This window comes from Rhipicephalus sanguineus, chromosome 11 (genome assembly GCF_013339695.2).
Source record: "Rhipicephalus sanguineus isolate Rsan-2018 chromosome 11, BIME_Rsan_1.4, whole genome shotgun sequence".
Lineage (NCBI taxonomy): Eukaryota > Metazoa > Arthropoda > Arachnida > Ixodida > Ixodidae > Rhipicephalus > Rhipicephalus sanguineus.
Genome location: NC_051186.1, coordinates 31,947,641 through 31,969,351, shown reverse-complemented (window position 1 = coordinate 31,969,351; position 21,711 = coordinate 31,947,641). Strand labels below are relative to the sequence as shown.

The window sequence follows — 21,711 nt, the reverse complement described above, 5'->3', positions numbered from 1 at the left end:
TCTTTTTCCAGCTATCCTTTAGAGTGCGCAAACTTAAAAAAAAAATACTTGGCACAACTTAGCTGGAACTCCCTGTATGCATAGGCGTGCGCACGAGGGGGGCGGGGGGGGGGGCGCCACTCCCCCTCTGATCACCAAGGAGGGGGCGCAAAGTCCGCCCGATACGTTTGCCTGATACGCAGGTTTTGAACGATATGGCGGCCGAAGGCCCCTAGCCTTGCCCCATTCCAAGAACTATTTCTTGTCATCTTCCTGTTTCTTGTCAAACTGCCGGTTTACTAGGGACCAAAGGCGGGCTATTCTGAGAAGCACGTCAACGCTCCATGTTTTTTTTTTTTTTCATCCGCTGTGAAGCATGTTGTCATTTGGGCTCGTGGGGGGGGGGGGGGGGGGGAGGGGATGCTACTATGAAACTTTGCACCCCCTAATGGGGAACCCTGCGCACGTATGGTATAGTCGTTTCAGTACGCAATCGCCATCACGGCACACATCGTGGGCATGGGGCTTGCTGCATCCCGTCCGTTAAACCAAGGAAGAAGTCAGAGCAACGGACAACAATTTATTGAACGCTCACTCGTTAGCCCGACGACTGAAGATGCGCAACGCACGGCAGGCAGGAAGCGAGAAGCAGGCGAGCAACAACTTCAGGCAGCGGGTGCTTTTGTTGGAAGCCAGACGATAATCCTCTCCCTGGGCTGCGCGAAGGCGGCCGCATTTCAAGAGCACAGGATGGGACACGCGCATCACTATTACGCATAATGTGGTGCTCTCAAGCCAGCCATAGTGAGGGCATGGCTCCTGCAACAAATTAATAGCGCGCATTTTGCGATGAAATGTTCAATAGAAAGAGAGCGCTCGTCCTGTGTTCATGCGTCCCATCTAATCCTTATTTGCTCGCGCTGCAGAATTTCTTCGTTAAGAACCGAGATCCGAGATTCTTTTACGTTCAAACTGATTTCTTCAAAATGCGACAAAACTTTCAAAAATCTAGAAACTCAAGACTGCCAAAGGCATCTGGCTTACGTTTTCGGTCAAAAATTCCCACAATATCTATTCCATCATAATGCGAAGCAGCTTTCAAAAATGCGGAAATTCAAGATTTCCAGAGGCTATAACCTTATACTTACCGGTCACAAATGGCACTAGATTTTGTTTGTGAAGCAGTGAATCTACGTAGGAATTGAAACACGCAAGCACGGCGTTTAATTTTCACGTATGCGCTACAATAATGTGCAGAGCAACTTATATAAACCCTCTTTCCTGTCCCGCAGTTGTAGCCGAGATGGTAAAGCGTTCGGCTCACAACCGAGAGGCCGCTGGTTCGAATCCTGCTGGCGGCCTCATTGAGAAAAACGAAAGCCGTACAGGGATGCGGTTACCATGGCTAAAACACAGTTCGTGTCCAAAAGACTGGTGGTTCGAATTGCACTGCTGGTAATGCTCAGTATACAATGATTTCATCATGGGTGTATGAATGCTAGCACTGATACGCCCACCATTGAAGTTGTAACCACTGGTTCCAATAATGTACAGACCGACCCTCAAACGCGATAGAGAGGCCGGCGAGGCCATACAAAGCATGGTCGGGATCTTTTTGCAAGTTGGACTAAAAAAAAATCACAGCATATCCACGGAGTGAATGATGATGAGTGGGCGAAGCTGCGGAGGTTCATTGGTAAACCGTGAATCTTCCGTGAATTCTGCCCAGTACATCATCACCGACGTGAGATCGGGCGCGTTTATACTAAAGGTTCGATGAGTTATGACGACTTGCAGCTCACTTTAATTTTACATGAACGCTGTGAATTTTCATTGTTTAGAAAGCCATTGCTTTAGAAAACATCTGGCGTCTTTCGTTAAGCAGCTGGCGTCTTTTCGTTTTGCTTTGGAAACATCTGGCGTTATTTCGTTTTGCTTTTAGAAAACATCTGGCGTCTTTCGTTAAGCAGCTGGCGTCTTTTCGTTTTGCTTTGGAAACATCTGGCGTTCTTTCGTTTTGCTTTTAGAAAACATCTGGCGTCTTTCGTTGGTTTATTTCATCAATCAATGGCGTTTTGAACAAAATTTTTATTGTTTAATCACACACAGGAGAAATCTCACCAGGCACTACCTTGGAGGTAAACGATCCATGGCTGCTACTGGGAATGAGACACAGAAGAAGTCGGCTTTTAGCTAACACTTCTACTTCTACTAACGTTTCCTACTGGAACATGCCAATGGCTGCTAATGGGGAATGAGAGACAGAAGAATTCGGCTTTTAGTTAACGCGCACGCTGCGAATTTTTTATTGTTCAACAACGCACAGGAAAAATCTCCCACCGGCACCACCTTGGAGGTCAAGATCTGGTACTAGCGTTACAACTGGTTACGCACTACTACGACTACGAGGGACGAACGGGTGCCGCCTTAAGGAGCTTCGCCCCTGAAAGGAGGACCCCCGGTTCTCTACACGGGGACGTGGCCACTGGTCCCATGCAGTAAGTTGGGAGTCCTCCAAGCATCTTAAGGGGTATTCAGACGGGGGAGAAATGCTCGGGGGGTAAAGGCGGAGCCTAGTGACGTCAGCTCGCGAGGAGAAGTCTCCACAAATGCCCCCCACTCACACGGACGAGGCAAACGGAGGGGGAGACCAGTGTTACTAGACTACTCTGGTGGCTTGCACCACCCGTTTGACGAGCTGCTGAAGACGAGCTGCAGACGACCATCCAGCTGCAGACTGGACACCCACTGCCGCTCTCTGCAGGAGCAAGTGCAACAAACATGGCCAAACAAGAGCCCGAAATTCCGCCACATCCCCCACCGCAGGGGGATCGTTTGTCCTTTCGGGGAAAACGTCCCCGTCTCCTCCGAGGAGGCGCGGGGGGGTCACGCCCACTCGCTATTCCGTGACGTCGCGGTCACGGGATACGCAATCCCCCCGTCTCCCCCGAGCATTCCTCTCCCGTCTGAATACCCCTTTAAGCTCCGCACCACTGCGGCACTGTAGCACCTCCCCCCCCCCCCCCCCGAAGCCCGCGTGTACCCATTGGAAACCGGTGGGTGGCCGGCCGGCACTATCGAACCCGGTACCTCCCGTAGTGGAAGCGAACGCCCAAGCGTTTCGCTACCGCTGCGGTAAGGGCACCAGTAAACAACGCGCAAGATATCGGTTCGATGAATATGCGACGAAACATAAAAAATTACACCATTTCCCGCTAAAGGGGACCATGAGGCGATGCGAAGCCGGAGCACTTGCACGATCGCGTTCCGTTGGCGTTCTTTGGGCATGCTACCGACCTCGCGTCGTGAAACGCGAAAAGAAACGCTACGCGCGTCTTGTCTTCCCTCTAGCCTTGCCGTTAATTCTCACAGGGCGAGCGGGGAACGCGGTCGGCAGGCGTGCGAGAGGGGGGCAGCGTGGGAGAGGAGAGAGAGGGGGAGGGGACGGGCATGCGCTGGTGGTCATCGCGGCGTTGCGCAGGAGAGAATTTCGGCATGTCTAGCCCGCGTTTCCGAGGAAGAGTGGAAAGGGGGAGGGGAGAGGGGAAGTGGAGAGGGAAAGTGGAGAGGGGAGAGGGAGAGGAGAAGTGGAGGGGGAAATGGAGAGGTACGTGTAGAGGGGAAGTGGAGAGGGGATGGGAGAGGGTGAATGTAGAGGGTATGCGCATGCGCAGTAAGGGTGGTCATAAGGTCCCTAGATAAAACAAGTTTTCAAGGTAGCGACACCCTTCCTTTTCCTCCTCGCTTATTTGCCTGGAGCGCCCCCAAGAAGGGTCAAAGCGTGCATAAAAAAGGGAATGTTTGTGTTCAGTTATTACGGCGGATAGAAATATTTATAGCAAATGAAAAGTAAATGAGACGTAGGATAAAAGGTTACTTAGTTGAATATAAGCGGTACAACATAAGAAGAAGCGTGATGTGTGTTACCCAACTGGCAACGTTGTTATAGTTTTATATTTCACACCATTATCCATGGCGTCTCGCATCGTACGTCGTAGTTCGTCCCGGTTCCTCCAGTTCTCCGAATGTGTTTTGCTCGTGAATATGATGTGGCACAGTTAACGTGCTTCTTGCTGGATCCTGTGATCCTGACTGACCACAGGGCAGCACCTTGTTGTGACGTTGTGACGAGTGATCATAGCCGCTTGTGCGCACACAGGCAAAAGCCGTGGCCAGACTAGAACGAACGCTTGACTAGCAGCATTGCGATGACAGTTTTTTCTAGAAAAATACATCCATTTTCGCAATCATGATGCCAGGTAATCGTGGTGCATGTTTTATTATCTGGGTGACTACGGAAGAGACCGCGGCACCGCAATGCGGGTGCACGCAACTTAACGACAAGTGGGGTTCTACCAGTTTGGTGTCCCGAAGTGATGAACATTGCGACGATGTCGTCGCCCTACCATCACCGGCAAATACCAGAAACAGACTTAAAAAGCGTTGGCACAGCGTCGCGTTTGAGCCTGTTTACGCCGCGTTCAAGAGCAAATGACTCGAACTGGTCTGGCATGAAATGTCCCTGAAAGTGCAGCCACTTCAGCTGTATTCAACTGTACGTGCATACGCACAAATGTTTGTAACGAATTTCACGTACTAGACGCGCGTTAGACGCGCGTTCTGTAGCGTTTCAACAAAAGGCGACAAATCAACTCGCCTCGCAAAGCCGCGTCTACGGCGTTGCACGGAAGTCCTCGCGTCAAATGTTTTGTAGCCACACTTCACGGCGTGCCCTATTCCGGATACCACGAGGTATGTTGTAGAGGGAAAACCGCCTTCTGTTTTGTTGCTGCAGCCGACAGCACAGTACTTGACATATTCAAAATTCACGGCGAAGCATGTTCGGCCGGCTTGGCGTCAACTGGAACGCTCCTCTTCTACACCTTGTCTTGGATACGATTTCGTCTTTCGTCGCGGCAAGAATCCGACTTGAACCATATGCACATGCGCACTCGTTTTGAACCTTTTGCTTTATAATAAATATCACCACCATCCACTAACAGCATCACGTGCAACGAATTCACCAATCACAGACGCAAATGATGGAGAAAAGGAGGGGTAGGCGCGAGAGGGAGGAGGAAGGCGCAAAGAGCAATGAGTGTCGCTACCTTGAAAACTTTTTTTATCTAGGGACCTTAGGTGGTCACGCCGCACATCACCACCACCACCACCGGATTGAACTCCGCCAAAAGAATCGAATGAATGAAATAAAGGTCAGGGTCACTCTAGGTGGGAGGGTCCCTTATTCCAGGAACCCTCTTGCCGCAATCGCATACATTCAGAAGGGTTTTAAGCCTTACCCTCTTTTTTTTTTTTTCTGTAGCGATACCCTCCCCGGGATTCGAACCACCGCCCTTTCGGTTTCAAGCTTTGACACACGGGCATGTTTGAAAGGCCATTGAGTCGATGGCCATCGAAATGCTACAACTCCATTGAACTCGATGGAGTTCTCGCGTTGCCACACGACGGTTTTCAACGGCCGTTGAGTGATTCAGGTGTTTCTCTCGAAATTTTTGGGGCGCTGCTACTCTTATTTTCGTTTTCATGTCGTCGTAAGTGAACTAAAATAAATCCACTTAAAAGCACACATTTGTGCGTTGCTTTGTTCTAAAATATCAAAAAGATTGTTTATACACAATTATAAGTGCATTATTAGTTATAAGCAGAGTTGGTTATAAGTTTGCTGAACAGCAAAACTGTGGCTACGTTACAACCGCTTTACGCGTCCGGCCGCTTTTTTGGGTTTGCCACGTAGTACGTATTCGCCGTTTTGCCTGGTTTTGCGGTTGCGTGCACTCATTTCGTTTAATTACGTGCTTGTTCCGCCGTCATGAGGGACCACGAAGCAGATGACAAGGCCGCTATGGTGATACATGGCTGCGATCATGCATCTTGATGCTGGGATTGAAGCGGCGAAAGAGGAAGCCGACGCTATCGAGGATGAGCCACTGACCTCCTTGGATGAGCTGCTGCTGTTATCGCGAGCATGCGCAATTCCTACATTCCAAAATACACAAATACTTTAGTAAATGAGTTAGAACGCCCAAACACACTACTTTTAATGTATACTCGGTAATTTTTTTCCTTTTCTAATCATGAGTATCAGCACACTGGGAACGAGAGGGCGTGGTGACGCTGTTTCCGCTTCCGCCGCTCGATGGCCATTCAATGGTGTCTGAGTCCTCCGTTGACACGATGGGCCACTGACTCAATAGCCTTTGAAACTGCCCGTGTGGCAGCGCGTGCATCCCCGTTGAGTCAATGGACCATTGGTTCAATGGCCTTCGAAACGCCCGTGTGACACGGGTAAGGCTACTGGGACGGCACAGGCAACAGTGCTTACAAGTTGGTCTGTACATTATTGCCGCGCATAATCTTAAAATTAATGCTATAGGGCTGTATGTCCAAGCCTCGCTGTAGGTACCGCTTCAAAAATATTTTGGTGTAATTAATAACGAAGACTTAATGCTATATCCTTTAAAGCCCTTTATTTTTCGACTTTTCGAAATATCCATGCCTTATGATAAAATAAATCATAGAAGCATTTTTACCAAAAAGGCAAGTCAAAAGCCTCAACACTTGGGCGGAAGATACCCCTCCCTCAAATCAATTTTAGGAAAATTGAACAAAACATTGAAAAGTAGAGAAACTAAATAAGCCCAAGCCCCTTTTCATCAAAATCTGACGATTTTTTTAAAAATCCAAAAGTACAAGATTTGCAAAGGCTGTAAGCTATCGGCCGAAAATGGACCCAAAATCGATTTCATCCAAATTCGACGAAACTCTAAAAAATCGACAAGGGCACAAAGGTTTGTCCTGGGAAATCTTGTTTTTTTTTCGACCTTTCAGTGTTTCGTCAGATTTTGATCAATTCGACTTTGGGACCATTTTAGGCCTAAAACGAAGCCTATAGCATTTGGAAGGCTTGCATTTTTCAATTTTTCAGTTTCGTCGTAATCGGATGAAATCGACCTGGCATCATTTTTGGTCCAAATAGTAAGCCTATTATAGCCTTTGAAAGTCTTGTATATTACACTGCGGCAACGAAGAAACAATTCGGCATGTTCTGTGTGACTGTCCGAAGTATATAACACACAGAGACAATCTCTTTGCCATGCTCTCAACAAGTTAGGCGACCAGCCTCTATCTGAAGAAAGACTTTTACGCCATCGTCCGGACATAACGTCGCAGAAGAAGGCTTTACAAGCACTACTAGCCTTCCTGCGATCCACTGGCCTGTCAGAGCGCCTCTGAGCGGAACGCTCTTGTCTGTGTGTGGTTGTGATTGTTTTTTTTTTCTTATTATTTATTTTTTCTCGCTCGCTTTCAACCCCCTATTCCCCAACCCCAGTGCAGGGTAGCATACCGGATACAAACTTCTGGTTAACCTCCCTGCCTTCCTCTACTCTTTCTTTATCTCTTGTATATTATACAAGTTAGACGACCAGTCTCTATCAGAAGAAAGACTACTACGCCATCGTCCTGACATAACGTCGCAGAAGAAAGTCTTACAAGCGATATATACTTCCTGCGATCTACTGGCCTGTCAGAACGCCTCGGAGTGAAACGCTCTCGTGTGTGTGTGGTTGTGATTGTTTTTTTTTCTTATTATTTATTTCCTCTCCCTCTCCCTCTTTCAACCCTTAGTCCCTAACCGCAGTGCAGGGTAGCATACCGGATCCTACCTTGTGGTTAACCTCCCTGCCTTCCTCTTCTCTCTCTCTCTCTCTCTCTTGAATATTTCGATTTTTTAAAGATTCGTCATAATCAGATGAAATCGAACTGCGACCACTTTCGGCCTAAATAGTAGATTTCCCTTTGGAAATCTTGAACTTTACGATTTTTCAATTTTGTGCCGCATTCCGGCAGAATTCATTTTGGTTGTATTTCTGATCATAAAGGTAAGCCTATAGCCTTTGGAACTCTTTGGAAAGCCCATGGATAGCCTTTGGAAAGAAAAAAAAATAAAGTAAGGAAGAACGAGCCTGCCAGGATTCGAACGTGGAATCTTCTAATCCGTAGTCAGACGCGTTATCCGTTGCGCCACAGGCCCGGATTTTTTTTTCTTTATTGCCTGTCTTTGGCCCACATAAACAATAGACATATGTACAAATATTTACACAACACAATCAAAACAACGTTAAAAATGACCGCTCAAATGTAGTGGCCGCACATGCGTTAAAAAACGTTTTCATCGTCGATAATAATTCGACGCGTGGCAACCACTCTGGAGTAAATTCCTGCAACTTTTGTTCCTCAACAAAATCCCTTATACATTCTTTGAAGTACTGCGTAGGCGGTCGTGCATCTACATCAACGTGCCTGGCTGCCATTCTGGATTTCCAGATGCTATGAAGAGCCATGAGCATTATCAGGTCGAATGGGGTACCGTCGTCACTTTGAATTGGCAAATGGCGGATCCCATGTGCATCAAGGGGAAAATCTTTTTTGATTGTGCGCTGGAGCACATCCCAAAGAAAGACAGCATCCCAACAGTCCAGGAGTACATGCTCAATTGTCTCCTCCTTTCTGCATATTATGCAATGCGTGCCCCAAGGCATATAAAACCCCTTTTCAGCCATCCATGATTTGACAGTCAGCGTGCCACAGGCCCGGAACCGGAGGTATGTTCTACCCAACCTCTCTTCGCGCTAAGACAAAAAAAAAAGAAAGAAAGTAAGGAGGAACGAGCCTGCCAGGATTCGAACCTGGAATCTTCTGATCCGTAGTCAGACGCGTTATCCGTTGCGCCACAGGCCCGGAACCGGAGGCATGTCTCTTTGAGATCTACCCAACCTCTCTTCGCGCTAAGACTTTAAAGAAAGTAAGGAGGAACGAGCCTGCCAGGATTCGAACCTGGAATCTTCTGATCCGTAGTCAGACGCGTTATCCGTTGCGCCACAGGCCCGGAACCGGAGGTATGTCTCTTTGAGATCTACCCAACCTCTCTTCGCGCTAAGACAAAAAAAAAGAAAGTAAGGAGGAACGAGCCTGCCAGGATTCGAACCTGGAATCTTCTGATCCGTAGTCAGACGCGTTATCCGTTGCGCCACAGGCCCGGAACCGGAGGCATGTCTCTTTGAGATCTACCCAACCTCTCTTCGCGCTAAGACTTTAAAGAAAGTAAGGAGGAACGAGCCTGCCAGGATTCGAACCTGAAGTCTTCTGATCCGTAGTCAGACGCGTTATCCGTTGCGCCACAGGCCCGGAACCGGAGGCATGTCTCTTTGAGATCTACCCAACCTCTCTTCGCGCTAAGAGAAAAAAAAAGAAAGAAAGTAAGGAGGAACGAGCCTGCCAGGATTCGAACCTGGAATCTTCTGATCCGTAGTCACACGCGTTATCCGTTGCGCCACAGGCCCGGAACCGGAGGTATGTCTCTTTGAGATCTACCCAACCTCTGTTCGCGCTAAGACAAAAAAAGGAAAGAAAGTAAGGAGGAACGAGCCTGCCAGGATTCGAACCTGGAATCTTCTGATCCGTAGTCAGACGCGTTATCCGTTGCGCCACAGGCCCAGAACCGGAGGCATGTCTCTTTGAGATCTACCCAACCTCTCTACGCGCTAAGACTTTAAAGAAAGTAAGGAGGAACGAGCCTGCCAGGATTCGAACCTGGAATCTTCTGATCCGTAGTCAGACGCGTTATCCGTTGCGCCACAGGCCCGGAACCGGAGGTATGTCTCCTTGAGATCTACCCAACCTCTCTTCGCGCTAAGACAAAAAAAAGAAAGTAAGGAGGAACGAGCCTGTCAGTATTCGAACCTGGAATCTTCTGATCCGTAGTCAGACGCGTTATCCGTTGCGCCACAGGCCCGGAACCGGAGGCATGTCTCTTTGAGATCTACCCAACCTCTCTTCGCGCTAAGACAAAAAAAAGAAAGAAAGTAAGGAGGAACGAGCCTGCCAGGATTCGAACCTAGAATCTTCTGATCCGTAGTCAGACGCGTTATGCGTTGCGCCACAGGCCCGGAACCGGAGGTATGTCTCCTTGAGATCTACCCAACCTCTCTTCGCGCTAAGACAAAAAAAAAGAAAGTAAGGAGGAATGAGCCTGCCAGGATTCGAACCTGGAATCTTCTGATCCGTAGTCAGACGCGTTATCCGTTGCGCCACAGGCCCGGAACCGGAGGCATGTCTCTTTGAGATCTTCCCAACCTCTCTTCGCGCTAAGACAAAAAAAAAAGAAAGGAAGTAAGGAGGAACGAGCCTGCCAGGATTCGAACCTGGAAGCTTCTGATCCGTAGTCAGACGCGTTATCCGTTGCGCCACAGTCCTTTTTTTTTTTTTCTTTATTGCCTGTAATCAGCAGTACATGAGAGCATCAACATAAACAACATATGTACACAACTAAGTGGAATGCTTATCCATTATAAATAAATAATGAACTGCCACCTGTCAAATCGGAACAGGCGTTGTTTAGAATTCCTTAAGATTGGCCAGGGGTTCTATTCTGGCCAGCCATGGTGGCGGACACTCTTGTGCAGCCATCACATCAAGAAAACGAGTGATTTGTTCTCGAAAATACACATGGACTGGTCTTCTATCGGGATCACAATAGAAGCCTGCCATGCGTGAGCGCCATATACAGTAGAGGCCAGTTACCATTATCTGATCGAAAGGTGTTCCGTCCTCATCTCCTATCGGCAAATATCTGATGCCGTGGGGGTCAAGTGGAAATTCTTTCTTTACTGTTCGCTGTAAAATGTCCCAAAAATACACTCCCTCCCAGCAGTGTAAGAATACGTGGTCTATTGTCTCAGGTTGTTTGCATATGATACATTGCGATCCCCATGGCATGTAAAAGCCCCTTTCTTCTAAAAAGGTTGCAACTGAAAGTGTACCTGTGTGCAGTTTGAAAAAGAAACTTTTGATACCTGGCGACATCTGCCTTTTTTGACACGTTTGAGAACATTCTGACCTGGACCTCGACTGTATATCGCCCTGTACAGCGGCGGGGGAAAAAGGCTGTCCAATACATCATTGCGCAGCTTTTTCCTTGTGACCGTAAACAGGTATTCTTTCGAATAACGTACAGCAAGGAAACGAACACTGAATACAATTTCTCGGTAAAAACCGAACACTGCCGCCGGCACACTTTGAGAACATACAATTAATTCTGGCAACAAATGCGCGAGCCTAACTTTACAGACTGTTTGCAGAAATGGGTCCTCGTTGTCGCGGAAGAATAGGAACCGTCCAACTAGTTGCCTCACAAACAGGTGGGCCAGCCCTAACCCTCCATCTTTCACCCTTCTGAACAAATTGTTGCGACTACATCTCTCCCATCCGGAACCCCACACAAACACGGCAAACACTCTGTGCAATTTCTGCACATTCACCCTATTACAGAAAATGAATTGCATAACATACCATAGCCTAGCAACGAAAAACAAGTTGCAGATAGTAGCCCTGGCAAATACTGAAAAGTGCTTAGCTTTCCAAGCTTCAGCCTTCTCTTTAGCAGTTCTATGCTCGTCCTGCCAGTATTCGTCACTTTGTTTGTAAGCTTGAAGCGGTGCGCCTAAGTACCTTGCTGGCACTGTCGACCACTTGACATTGGCAAATATAGCAGGGGTTTCAGGCCATTCCCCATGCCAAATACCGAGGCATTTGCTCCAGTTCACTCTACTGCCAGTGATTTCACCGAAGTTTTTAACAACATTTATCGTTTGCAAAACACTCTGCTTGTCTTTACAACACACGGCTACGTCATCAGCATAGGCCAGGAGTTTGACTTCTGTCGCTTGCATTGTAAATCCTTGAATACATTTGTTCTCAATCACTGCCAAACACAGACACTCTAGATAAATACAGAACAAAAGTGGGCTGGCTGGGCAGCCCTGACGCACAGAACGTTTTATGCTGATGGGGGCCCCCAGTGACTTGTTAATTATGAGCTTAGTGGTGCTGTTCCGGTACGCCATGGCTATCCCGTCAGCAATTATGGACCCGACGTTTATATGCTCAAGAATGGCTCTTAGAATAATATGAGCAACACAATCAAAGGCCTTCTCCAAATCAAGTTGGAGAATTGCGACTCGCTCCCTCAACGCGTCACAGCATTCCAGAATCGATCTCATTATGTGTATGTTGGTGTTGATGGTACGTCCTTTGATGCCGCATGTTTGGTGCCTGCCTACGATGGTTTTCATTACTGATTGTAACCTGTCTGCGATTATCTTCATGAATATTTTGTAATCGCTGTTCGTAAGCGATATTGGTCTGTACGACGTAACATGTTTCAGTTTCGCAGGCTGATCTGACTTGGGGATGAGCACGGTGTGCGCTTCCCCGAAAGAATAAGGCAGTGCGTTTACTTCATACGCTTTGTTAAACACGTCCGCGAGCAAGGGCGCTAACTCTGACTTAAACTGTTTATAAAAGGCAGCACTTAGGCCGTCTGGACCGGGCGACTTTCCTATTTTTAAGTTGTCGATTGCTTTTTCAACTTCGTGGACTGATATCGGTGCCTCTAGCCTGTTCTTCGTATCATCGTTGAGTTGCGGCATACGTCCCAAAAAGGCAGATCTAAAAGCGTCTACGTCAACAGCTCTCGATGCATAAAGTTGTTGGAAGTGCTCGAAAAACGCATGTGCTATACCGTCACAGTCAGTTATTTCGTGACAATCTATTTCTATTGCGTCTATATGGTTGCGCCGCGCATGCGACTTTTCCAGCCCGAGCGCGCGTTTAGTTGGCGCCTCATCTGCTGTCAGTGCCTCGGCCCTAGCGCGAATAATCGCTCCCCGATATCGCTCTTCATCGCAGAGCTCCAATTTCGCTTTAATGCTGCGCAAGTCATCTTTGTAAACGCCCGGTTGGCTGCTTTCTAAAGCTGTTAATTTTTCCAATACCGTCCTTAGTTCTTTCTCTTTAGCTCTTTCTTCCTGCCTTATTTTACATGATCGTTCGATGGCGGTTAACTTAACTCGCTGTTTGAAATGTTCCCACCTTTCAGCGATTTGCACCTTGTTGTTATTTTCTACTTCTTTCAAGCGTTCCTGCACGTTGCTTAGAAAAAGCTCGTCCTTTAACAATTTGGAATTCATTTTCCACATCTCCCACGTGAAGGTGTTGCGTTTTCTTTTGTGTCCGATACATGTCTTTACCAAACAATGATCTGTAAATGAAAGAGGCGTCACTGTGTAGCTGCGGCACAGGGGTATCACGTCTAGAGACACGTACATCCTGTCCAGACGAGCGTGACTATTGCCCTGGAAGTGCGTGTGTTGAACATCGCGTGTTCCGACTAGGCATTCAGCCACGTCGTCTAAGTCACACTCTGCCAATAATTCATTGAGTGCATGGCAGCTTTTATCATTTGTTCTCCTGCCTGTTCTGTCTCGATCTCTGAGTACACAGTTAAAATCTCCTAGAATAACTTTTCTCTGCATGCAGATGTGCGTTTTTAGGGAGGAAAAAAAACTGAGTGCGTTCATCACAACTGTTCGGTGCATATACACACAAAACTCGCCACATAACATCACAAACAGTAAAGTCAATGTACACTAGTCTGCCCGAAGGACACGAATAATAATTTTCGATAGATAGCCCGGGCATTTTCCTCATAAATAAAATAACGCCCGCTGATGTTCCTTTAGCGTGGCTCACTACCGCGTAGTACATCGACGTAAACCTTAGCAACATGCCCCGGGTCTCCTCCTCCCCTTCGACCTTTGTCTCCTGCACGGCTAAAACATCGAGGTCTTGGTCCACCATCATCCTGTACACTTGACTTTGTTTACGCTTGGCGGCCAGACCTCTCACGTTTAGCGTGCCTAAGCTAAGCGTCGGGTAGGTTGCCATTGCTAGAACGGGACAGAGAAAGAGAGGCCCGGAGCTCGGTGCTCACCACCACGTCTAGCCTGTGGCTAGACGTCTCCGGGACCATCCGTTGGTCTGGCGTGGTCCGTGGTCTGTTGTGGCTTGTCGCCACCCTTTCTATCTCGCGGGATGTTTGGGCGGGGCCTGATGCTGGTCCTTCTCGTCACAGTTGTCTTTGCAGGCGGCCCGTCGGCGTGGCTCTCAGTAGTTTTCTCGTCGGTAGTGTCCAACGGTCTTTTGGAAGAAGCGTGGCCACTTGTATCCATATCGTCGCTGCTCTGGGACGGGTTCCCTCCCTCTGGTCCGTGCGTGGCATCGTCGACTAAAGGGCGGTTTTCCCTTTCTTCTGCATGACTCAGTGTCGCCCGGTCTTTCTTTTCGGAGGTTACAGGTTCACCTTCCGCACCTCCCTCTGTCCTCGACGTCTCCGCCACGTCGCTGGCGGTCTCCTGGACCCCAGCCCCCTTGGCGGCGTCCTCGGCTTCAGCAGCATCCATTCTCAACTCCATGTGTATTTCACTCGCTGGTGGCCCCACGGCTGCGGCGTAGGTGCGTACGCACTGGTCTTCAGAGTGCCCAAAGATTCGGCATCGCGAACATCGCGGCACCTTGCACTCGCGCCGGACGTGGCCGTCTCCCTTGCACCGTAGGCACTGCATAGGCCGTCCCGGAGCCACAACAAGGGCCAGTTCACCTGCAACTCGGATTTGGTGCGGCAGGTCGTCGACTTTCAATCCGCTCTTCAGTTTCAAGAGTACCGTCCGTGACGTCGAATCCTTGTCACCGACGCCTCTGACGCGCCAACGTTCTCGCGTCACTTCAATGACTTTGCTGAAGGCTGCCAGCGCTGTCTTTACATCTTCGTCCGCCACCCAATACAGGAGCCAATGAAGGCGGAGACGTACCTGCTGGTCTTGAGGGTCGACGACGACGCAGCGACGCCCCTTCACGTTGAGCTCCTTGAATGCCAGCAATTTCTTTACCGCGTCGTCGCTCGAAAGGGTGACCGCCCACACGTGGTTGATCTGGTATGCCCCAAGGGCCACGACCTCCGGCAACAATCCAGACGCGTCGAGCGCGTCGCGGAAATCTTCGACCCTGTAGGGCCTTGCTCGCACGTCGCCATGCAAAAACACCGTGTTCTTTACGACATGTCCCTTCGGCAAAGGTGGCAAAATAAACTGATAATTCGCTTCCTCGTTATCATCGATAAGCCTGTTACCGCGGCTTGGTGCCGCAAAAGCTGCTCCGTCGGAGCCCATGATTCACCCGTCCGAACAGCTCGGCTGCCGGAAGTAGAATCCGCCACAGTCCCGGAACCGGAGGCATGTCTCTTTGAGATCTACCCAACCTCTCTTCGCGCTAAGACAAAAATAAGAAAGTAAGGAGGAACGAGCCTGCCAGGATTCGAACCTGGAATCTTCTGATCCGTAGTCAGACGCGTTATCCGTTGCGCCACAGGCCCGGAACCGAAGGTATGTCTCCTTGAGATCTACCCAACCTCTCTTCGCGCTAAGACAAAAAAAAAGAAAGTAAGGAGGAACGAGCCTGTCAGTATTCGAACCTGGAATTTTCTGATCCGTAGTCACACGCGTTATCCGTTGCGCCACAGGCGCGGAACCGGAGGTATGTCTCTTTGAGATCTACCCAACCTCTGTTCGCGCTAAGACAAAAAAAAGGAAAGAAAGTAAGGAGGAACGAGCCTGCCAGGATTCGAACCTGGAATCTTCTGATCCGTAGTCAGACGCGTTATCCGTTGCGCCACAGGCCCGGAACCGGAGGCATGTCTCTTTGAGATCTACCCAACCTCTCTACGCGCTAAGACTTTAAAGAAAGTAAGGAGGAACGAGCCTGCCAGGATTCGAACCTGGAATCTTCTGATCCGTAGTCAGACGCGTTATCCGTTGCGCCACAGGCCCGGAACCGGAGGCATGTCTCTTTGAGATCTACCCAACCTCTCTTCGCGCTAAGACTTTAAAGAAAGTAAGGAGGAACGAGCCTGCCAGGATTCGAACCTGGAATCTTCTGATCCGTAGTCAGACGCGTTATCCGTTGCGCCACAGGCCCGGAACCGGAGGTATGTCTCCTTGAGATCTACCCAACCTCTCTTCGCGCTAAGACAAAAAAAAAGAAAGAAAGTAAGGAGGAACGAGCCTGCCAGGATTCGAACGTGGAATCTTCTGATCCGTAGTCAGACGCGTTATGCGTTGCGCCACAGGCCCGGAACCGGACGTATGTCTCCTTGAGATCTACCCAACCTTTCTTCGCGCTAAGACAAAAAAAAAAGAAAGTAAGGAGGAACGAGCCTGCCAGGATTCGAACCTGGAATCTTCCGATCCGTAGTCAGACGCGTTATCCGTTGAGCCACAGGCCCGGAACCGGAGGTATGTCTCCTTGAGATCTACCCAACCTCTCTTTGCGCTAAGACAAAAAAAAGAAAGTAAGGAGGAACGAGCCTGTCAGTATTCGAACCTGGAATTTTCTGATCCGTAGACACACGCGTTATCCGTTGCGCCACAGGCGCGGAACCGGAGGTATGTCTCTTTGAGATCTACCCAACCTCTGTTCGCGCTAAGACAAAAAAAAAGGAAAGAAAGTAAGGAGGAACGAGCCTGCCAGGATTCGAACCTGGAATCTTCTGATCCGTAGTCAGACGCGTTATCCGTTGCGCCACAGGCCCGGAACCGGAGGTATGTCTCCTTGAGATCTACCCAACCTCTCTTCGCGCTAAGACAAAAAAAAAAGAAAGTAAGGAGGAACGAGCCTGTCAGTATTCGAACCTGGAATCTTCTGATCCGTAGTCGGACGCGTTATCCGTTGCGCCACAGGCCCGGAACCGGAGGCATGTCTCTTTGAGATCTACCCAACGTCGCTTCGCGCTAAGACAAAAAAAAGAAAGAAAGTAAGGAGGAACGAGCCTGCCAGGATTCGAACGTGGAATCTTCTGATCCGTAGTCAGACGCGTTATGCGTTGCGCCACAGGCCCGGAACCGGAGGTATGTCTCCTTGAGATCTACCCAACCTTTCTTCGCGCTAAGACAAAAAAAAAGAAAGTAAGGAGGAACGAGCCTGCCAGGATGCGAACCTGGAATCTTCCGATCCGTAGTCAGACGCGTTATCCGTTGAGCCACAGGCCCGGAACCGGAGGTATGTCTCCTTGAGATCTACCCAACCTCTCTTCGCGCTAAGACAAAAAAAAAGAAAGTAAGGAGGAACGAGCCTGTCAGTATTCGAACCTGGAATCTTCTGATCCGTAGTCAGACGCGTTATCCGTTGCGCCACAGGCCCGGAACCGGAGGCACGTCTCTTTGAGATCTACCCAACCTCTCTTTGCGCTAAGACAAAAAAAAAGAAAGTAAGGAGGAACGAGCCTGCCAGGATTCGAACCTGGAAGCTTCTGATCCGTAGTCAGACGCGTTATCCGTTGCGCCACAGGCCCGGAACCGGAGGCATGTCTCTTTGAGATCTACCCAACCTCTCTTCGCGCTAAGAAAAAAAAAAGAAAGAAAGTAAGGAGGAACGAGCCTGCCAGGATTCGAACCTGGAAGCTTCTGATCCGTAGTCAGACGCGTTATCCGTTGCGCCACAGGCCCGGAACCGGAGGCATGTCTCTTTGAGATCTACCCAACCTCTCTTCGCGCTAAGACAAAAAAAAAAGAAAGTAAGGAGGAACTAGCCTGCCAGGATTCGAACCTGGAATCTTCCGATCCGTAGTCAGACGCGTTATCCGTTGCGCCACAGGCCCGGAACCGGAGGCACGTCTCTTTGAGATCTACCCAACCTCTCTTTGCGCTAAGACAAAAAAAAGAAAGAAAGTAAGGAGGAACGAGCCTGCCAGGATTCGAACCTGGAATCTTCTGATCCGTAGTCAGACGCGTTATGCGTTGCGCCACAGGCCCGGAACCGGAGGTATGACTCCTTGAGATCTACCCAACCTCTCTTCGCGCTAAGACAAAAAAAAGAAAGTAAGGAGGAACGAGCCTGCCAGGATTCGAACCTGGAATCTTCCGATCCGTAGTCAGACGCGTTATCCGTTGAGCCACAGGCCCGGAACCGGAGGTATGTCTCCTTGAGATCTACCCAACCTCTCTTCGCGCTAAGACAAAAAAAAAAAGAAAGTAAGGAGGAACGAGCCTGTCAGTATTCGAACCTGGAATCTTCTGATCCGTAGTCAGACGCGTTATCCGTTGCGCCACAGGCCCGGAACCGGAGGTATGACTCCTTGAGATCTACCCAACCTCTCTTCGCGCTAAGACAAAAAAAAAAGAAAGTAAGGAGGAACGAGCCTGCCAGGATTCGAACCTGGAATCTTCCGATCCGTAGTCAGACGCGTTATCCGTTGCGCCACAGGCCCGGAACCGGAGGCATGTCTCTTTGAGATCTACCCAACCTCTCTTCGCGCTAAGACAAAAAAAAGAAAGGAAGTAAGGAGGAACGAGCCTGCCAGGATTCGAACCTGGAAGCTTCTGATCCGTAGTCAGACGCGTTATCCGTTGCGCCACAGGCCCGGAACCGGAGGCATGTCTCTTTGAGATCTACCCAACCTCTCTTCGCGCTAAGACAAAAAAAAAAGAAAGTAAGGAGGAACTAGCCTGCCAGGATTCGAACCTGGAATCTTCTGATCCGTAGTCAGACGCGTTATCCGTTGCGCCACAGGCCCGGAACCGGAGGCATGTCTCTTTGAGATCTACCCAACCTCTCTTCGCGCTAAGACAAAAAAAAAGAAAGAAAGTAAGGAGGAAATGAGCCTGCCAGGATTCGAACCTGGAATCTTCTGATCCGTAGTCAGACGCGTTATCCGTTGCGCCACAGGCCCGGAACCGAAGGTATGTCTCCTTGAGATCTACCCAACCTCTCTTCGCGCTAAGACAAAAAAAAAGAAAGTAAGGAGGAACGAGCCTGTCAGTATTCGAACCTGGAATTTTCTGATCCGTAGTCACACGCGTTATCCGTTGCGCCATGGGCCCGGAACCGGAGGTACGTCTCTTTGAGATCTACCCAACCTCTCTTCGCGCTAAGACAAAAAAAAAAGAAAGTAAGGAGGAACGAGCCTGCCAGGATTCGAACCTGGAATCTTCTGATCCGTAGTCATACGCGTTATCCGTTGCGCCACAGGCCCGGAACCGGAGGTATGTCTCTTTGAGATCTACCCAACCTCTCTTCGCGCTAAGACAAAAAAAAAGAAAGTAAGGAGGAACGAGCCTGCCAGGATTCGAACCTGGAAGCTTCTGATCCGTAGTCAGACGCGTTATCCGTTGCGCCACAGGCCCGGAACCGGAGGCATGTCTCTTTGAGATCTACCCAACCTCTCTTCGCGCTAAGACAAAAAAAAAAGAAAGTAAGGAGGAACGAGCCTGCCAGCATTCGAACCTGGAATCTTCTGATCCGTAGTCAGACGCGTTATCCGTTGCGCCACAGGCCCCGAACCGGAGGCATGTCTCTTTGAGATCTACCCAACCTCTCTTCGCGCTAAGAAAAAAAAAAGAAAGAAAGTAAGGAGGAACGAGCCTGCCAGGATTCGAACCTGGAATCTTCTGATCCGTAGTCAGACGCGTTATCCGTTGCGCCACAGGCCCGGAACCGAAGGTATGTCTCCTTGAGATCTACCCAACCTTTCTTCGCGCTAAGACAAAAAAAAGAAAGAAAGGAGGAACGAGCCTGCCAGGATTCGAACCTGGAATCTTCTGATCCGTAGTCATACGCGTTATCCGTTGCGCCACAGGCCCGGAACCGGAGGTATGTCTCCTTGAGATCTACCCAACCTCTCTTCGCGCTAAGACAAAAAAAAAGAAAGTAAGGATGAACGAGCCTGTCGGTATTCGAACCTGGAATCTTCTGATCCGTAGTCAGACGCGTTATCCGTTGCGCCACGGGCCCGGAACCGGAGGTACGTCTCTTTGAGATCTACCCATCCTCTCTTCGCGCTAAGACAAAAAAAAAGAAAGTAAGGAGGAACGAGCCTGCCAGGATTCGAACCTGGAATCTTCTGATCCGTAGTCAGACGCGTTATCCGTTGCGCCACAGGCCCGGAACCGGAGGCATGTCTCTTTGAGATCTACCCAACCTCTCTTCGCGCTAAGACAAAAAAAAAGAAAGAAAGTAAGGAGGAACGAGCCTGCCAGGATTCGAACCTGGAATCTTCTGATCCGTAGTCAGACGCGTTATCCGTTGCGCCACAGGCCCTTTCTTTCTTTATTGCCAAGTTGCGATACAAAATCACGGGTATAATGAGAAAACAACATTAACTATTTTTAGGCTAATGCTTGACATAAAAGGGTTTATGGCCAGTGGCGTAGCCAGGGGGGGGGGGTGCATCGGGCCCGTGCACCCCCCCCCCCCCGAAAAAAAATTTTGCCTATACGCCACTGTTTATGTCATATCAAACAGTCCAAGTGATAATACCATTCCGGTTTTTCCGTCATGTGTTTAAGGCTTTTACGGATATATACAATACTTTCATTGAAGTACCTTCTTGGTGACAGTATGCAGATGTCTTCATGCCGCACTGCTATTCGAGTCTTCCGAAGATTATGTATCATCATCACCATGAACACGTCGTACGGCACATTATGGTTATTGATCGGTGGCGGAAAGTGCATATGCCATACGGCGTTACTGGTAACTCTTTTTTCAAGGTACGTTGTAGCCCGTCCCACAGAAATAGTGCATCAGAACAATCCAAGAATATATGTTCGATCGTCTCAAGCTTTCTGCATCTGATACAATTGAGTGACCCACGTATTGGCATTCTCTTCACCCGTGTCAAGACGTTTGCATCATTGTTTACACCGTATATTGATCGGTATGTTGGCATGGGCAAGGTGACGTCTATAACATCTTTGTACAGTTTTTTTCCTTGCAACGCTGCTTAGATATTCTAATGAAAAGTCCGAAAAGACCGCACCTGTTCAAGTAAGAGTTCTGTTATTCTCAATCCTGTCCTATGATGTGATGAAACAGCGAATTCTGTGAGGGCACCACTGAGTCTAAGTTGAACAACTGTGAACAAAAAGTTGATTTTTTTTTATCATACAAGAACAGAAATCACAGAAATCGTGACACGACCTGTTCCAAAAACAAATGTGCTAAACCGAGGCCACCTGCCATCAGTGGTAGAAATAAATTTGTACGTCTCGTTCGCTCCCAAGTTGAACCCCATGTATACACAGCGAAAACTCTATAGATGTCTTCTGGGTACTCATTCTAGATATACGTGAAAACTGTAGTACTTACCATATTTTCCCAACCAGAAAGAGATTACACACTGTTGCTCGTGCGAATATAGACATGTGCGGCCTCAGAACATGGCCGTTTTTTGCTACGCGTCATCAATTTCTTCTTGCCAATATTCTCGTGTCATTGTATTATTGTAATCGCACGCCAAGATGTTTCATTGGCGTCATTGTCCATGTCATATTTTCGAAAAGCATTGGAGTACCTTCCCAACTTTCATGCGATTTGATCCATTTACAGTACGGCCAGTCATGTCACAAAACTTCGCAGCCACTTCAACCGCCCTACTTACAGTTCGGTTATCTGCAGAAGATTACAATGTCATCCGCGTACGCTAACAGTTTTATTTCGCTTACGCAAAGTCCTTTGACATCATTGCTACGCTTAAGCAAAATGGTTCTAGAAATATCGCAGAGTGGGAAAAGAGCACATCCTGTCATGATGTTAATGCTCGAGCCAACGTTTTATTAACTACAGTTTGCGCGGATACGGTACCACATCTTTACACCTTCTAACAAGATGGAACCGACATTAGTGTGTACCATGACAAGAAAAAGAATTTCTTGTGATGCCTTATCGAAAGCCCTCTCCAAGTATATTTGTACTGTGCTCAAGTATATAGTTGTGCACTGTATTTTATGACGTTATGCTCCTCGAACCGAAGATTTGACGTCG

The 21,711-nt window shown here is 48.7% G+C and overlaps 28 non-coding genes across 28 annotated transcripts; all 28 read right to left on the bottom strand.

Annotated features, from left to right (window-relative positions):
* Positions 1-8,666: 8,666 nt before the first annotated feature.
* On the bottom strand, positions 8,667-8,739 carry Trnar-acg (transfer RNA arginine (anticodon ACG)). The gene has a single exon. It is a non-coding gene; the product is annotated as a tRNA-Arg (tRNA).
* Positions 8,740-8,814: 75 nt separating this feature from the next.
* Positions 8,815-8,887, bottom strand: Trnar-acg (transfer RNA arginine (anticodon ACG)). Its single transcript has one exon. It is a non-coding gene; the product is annotated as a tRNA-Arg (tRNA).
* Positions 8,888-8,965: 78 nt separating this feature from the next.
* Positions 8,966-9,038, bottom strand: Trnar-acg (transfer RNA arginine (anticodon ACG)). Its single transcript has one exon. It is a non-coding gene; the product is annotated as a tRNA-Arg (tRNA).
* Positions 9,039-9,113: 75 nt separating this feature from the next.
* On the bottom strand, positions 9,114-9,186 carry Trnar-acg (transfer RNA arginine (anticodon ACG)). Its single transcript has one exon. It is a non-coding gene; the product is annotated as a tRNA-Arg (tRNA).
* An 82-nt stretch (positions 9,187-9,268) lies between these two features.
* On the bottom strand, positions 9,269-9,341 carry Trnar-acg (transfer RNA arginine (anticodon ACG)). The gene has a single exon. It is a non-coding gene; the product is annotated as a tRNA-Arg (tRNA).
* An 81-nt stretch (positions 9,342-9,422) lies between these two features.
* Positions 9,423-9,495, bottom strand: Trnar-acg (transfer RNA arginine (anticodon ACG)). The gene has a single exon. It is a non-coding gene; the product is annotated as a tRNA-Arg (tRNA).
* Positions 9,496-9,570: 75 nt separating this feature from the next.
* Positions 9,571-9,643, bottom strand: Trnar-acg (transfer RNA arginine (anticodon ACG)). The gene has a single exon. It is a non-coding gene; the product is annotated as a tRNA-Arg (tRNA).
* Positions 9,644-9,874: 231 nt separating this feature from the next.
* Positions 9,875-9,947, bottom strand: Trnar-acg (transfer RNA arginine (anticodon ACG)). Its single transcript has one exon. It is a non-coding gene; the product is annotated as a tRNA-Arg (tRNA).
* Positions 9,948-10,025: 78 nt separating this feature from the next.
* Trnar-acg (transfer RNA arginine (anticodon ACG)) lies at positions 10,026-10,098 on the bottom strand. The gene has a single exon. It is a non-coding gene; the product is annotated as a tRNA-Arg (tRNA).
* Positions 10,099-15,195: 5,097 nt separating this feature from the next.
* Positions 15,196-15,268, bottom strand: Trnar-acg (transfer RNA arginine (anticodon ACG)). Its single transcript has one exon. It is a non-coding gene; the product is annotated as a tRNA-Arg (tRNA).
* Positions 15,269-15,501: 233 nt separating this feature from the next.
* Trnar-acg (transfer RNA arginine (anticodon ACG)) lies at positions 15,502-15,574 on the bottom strand. The gene has a single exon. It is a non-coding gene; the product is annotated as a tRNA-Arg (tRNA).
* Positions 15,575-15,649: 75 nt separating this feature from the next.
* On the bottom strand, positions 15,650-15,722 carry Trnar-acg (transfer RNA arginine (anticodon ACG)). Its single transcript has one exon. It is a non-coding gene; the product is annotated as a tRNA-Arg (tRNA).
* A 75-nt stretch (positions 15,723-15,797) lies between these two features.
* Positions 15,798-15,870, bottom strand: Trnar-acg (transfer RNA arginine (anticodon ACG)). Its single transcript has one exon. It is a non-coding gene; the product is annotated as a tRNA-Arg (tRNA).
* A 540-nt stretch (positions 15,871-16,410) lies between these two features.
* On the bottom strand, positions 16,411-16,483 carry Trnar-acg (transfer RNA arginine (anticodon ACG)). The gene has a single exon. It is a non-coding gene; the product is annotated as a tRNA-Arg (tRNA).
* A 686-nt stretch (positions 16,484-17,169) lies between these two features.
* On the bottom strand, positions 17,170-17,242 carry Trnar-acg (transfer RNA arginine (anticodon ACG)). The gene has a single exon. It is a non-coding gene; the product is annotated as a tRNA-Arg (tRNA).
* An 81-nt stretch (positions 17,243-17,323) lies between these two features.
* Positions 17,324-17,396, bottom strand: Trnar-acg (transfer RNA arginine (anticodon ACG)). The gene has a single exon. It is a non-coding gene; the product is annotated as a tRNA-Arg (tRNA).
* A 233-nt stretch (positions 17,397-17,629) lies between these two features.
* Trnar-acg (transfer RNA arginine (anticodon ACG)) lies at positions 17,630-17,702 on the bottom strand. The gene has a single exon. It is a non-coding gene; the product is annotated as a tRNA-Arg (tRNA).
* A 382-nt stretch (positions 17,703-18,084) lies between these two features.
* Positions 18,085-18,157, bottom strand: Trnar-acg (transfer RNA arginine (anticodon ACG)). The gene has a single exon. It is a non-coding gene; the product is annotated as a tRNA-Arg (tRNA).
* An 81-nt stretch (positions 18,158-18,238) lies between these two features.
* On the bottom strand, positions 18,239-18,311 carry Trnar-acg (transfer RNA arginine (anticodon ACG)). The gene has a single exon. It is a non-coding gene; the product is annotated as a tRNA-Arg (tRNA).
* A 79-nt stretch (positions 18,312-18,390) lies between these two features.
* On the bottom strand, positions 18,391-18,463 carry Trnar-acg (transfer RNA arginine (anticodon ACG)). The gene has a single exon. It is a non-coding gene; the product is annotated as a tRNA-Arg (tRNA).
* Positions 18,464-18,546: 83 nt separating this feature from the next.
* Positions 18,547-18,619, bottom strand: Trnar-acg (transfer RNA arginine (anticodon ACG)). The gene has a single exon. It is a non-coding gene; the product is annotated as a tRNA-Arg (tRNA).
* A 230-nt stretch (positions 18,620-18,849) lies between these two features.
* On the bottom strand, positions 18,850-18,922 carry Trnar-acg (transfer RNA arginine (anticodon ACG)). Its single transcript has one exon. It is a non-coding gene; the product is annotated as a tRNA-Arg (tRNA).
* Positions 18,923-19,000: 78 nt separating this feature from the next.
* Positions 19,001-19,073, bottom strand: Trnar-acg (transfer RNA arginine (anticodon ACG)). The gene has a single exon. It is a non-coding gene; the product is annotated as a tRNA-Arg (tRNA).
* Positions 19,074-19,152: 79 nt separating this feature from the next.
* Trnar-acg (transfer RNA arginine (anticodon ACG)) lies at positions 19,153-19,225 on the bottom strand. The gene has a single exon. It is a non-coding gene; the product is annotated as a tRNA-Arg (tRNA).
* Positions 19,226-19,306: 81 nt separating this feature from the next.
* On the bottom strand, positions 19,307-19,379 carry Trnar-acg (transfer RNA arginine (anticodon ACG)). Its single transcript has one exon. It is a non-coding gene; the product is annotated as a tRNA-Arg (tRNA).
* A 77-nt stretch (positions 19,380-19,456) lies between these two features.
* On the bottom strand, positions 19,457-19,529 carry Trnar-acg (transfer RNA arginine (anticodon ACG)). The gene has a single exon. It is a non-coding gene; the product is annotated as a tRNA-Arg (tRNA).
* Positions 19,530-19,758: 229 nt separating this feature from the next.
* Positions 19,759-19,831, bottom strand: Trnar-acg (transfer RNA arginine (anticodon ACG)). The gene has a single exon. It is a non-coding gene; the product is annotated as a tRNA-Arg (tRNA).
* An 82-nt stretch (positions 19,832-19,913) lies between these two features.
* Positions 19,914-19,986, bottom strand: Trnar-acg (transfer RNA arginine (anticodon ACG)). The gene has a single exon. It is a non-coding gene; the product is annotated as a tRNA-Arg (tRNA).
* Positions 19,987-21,711: the final 1,725 nt, after the last annotated feature.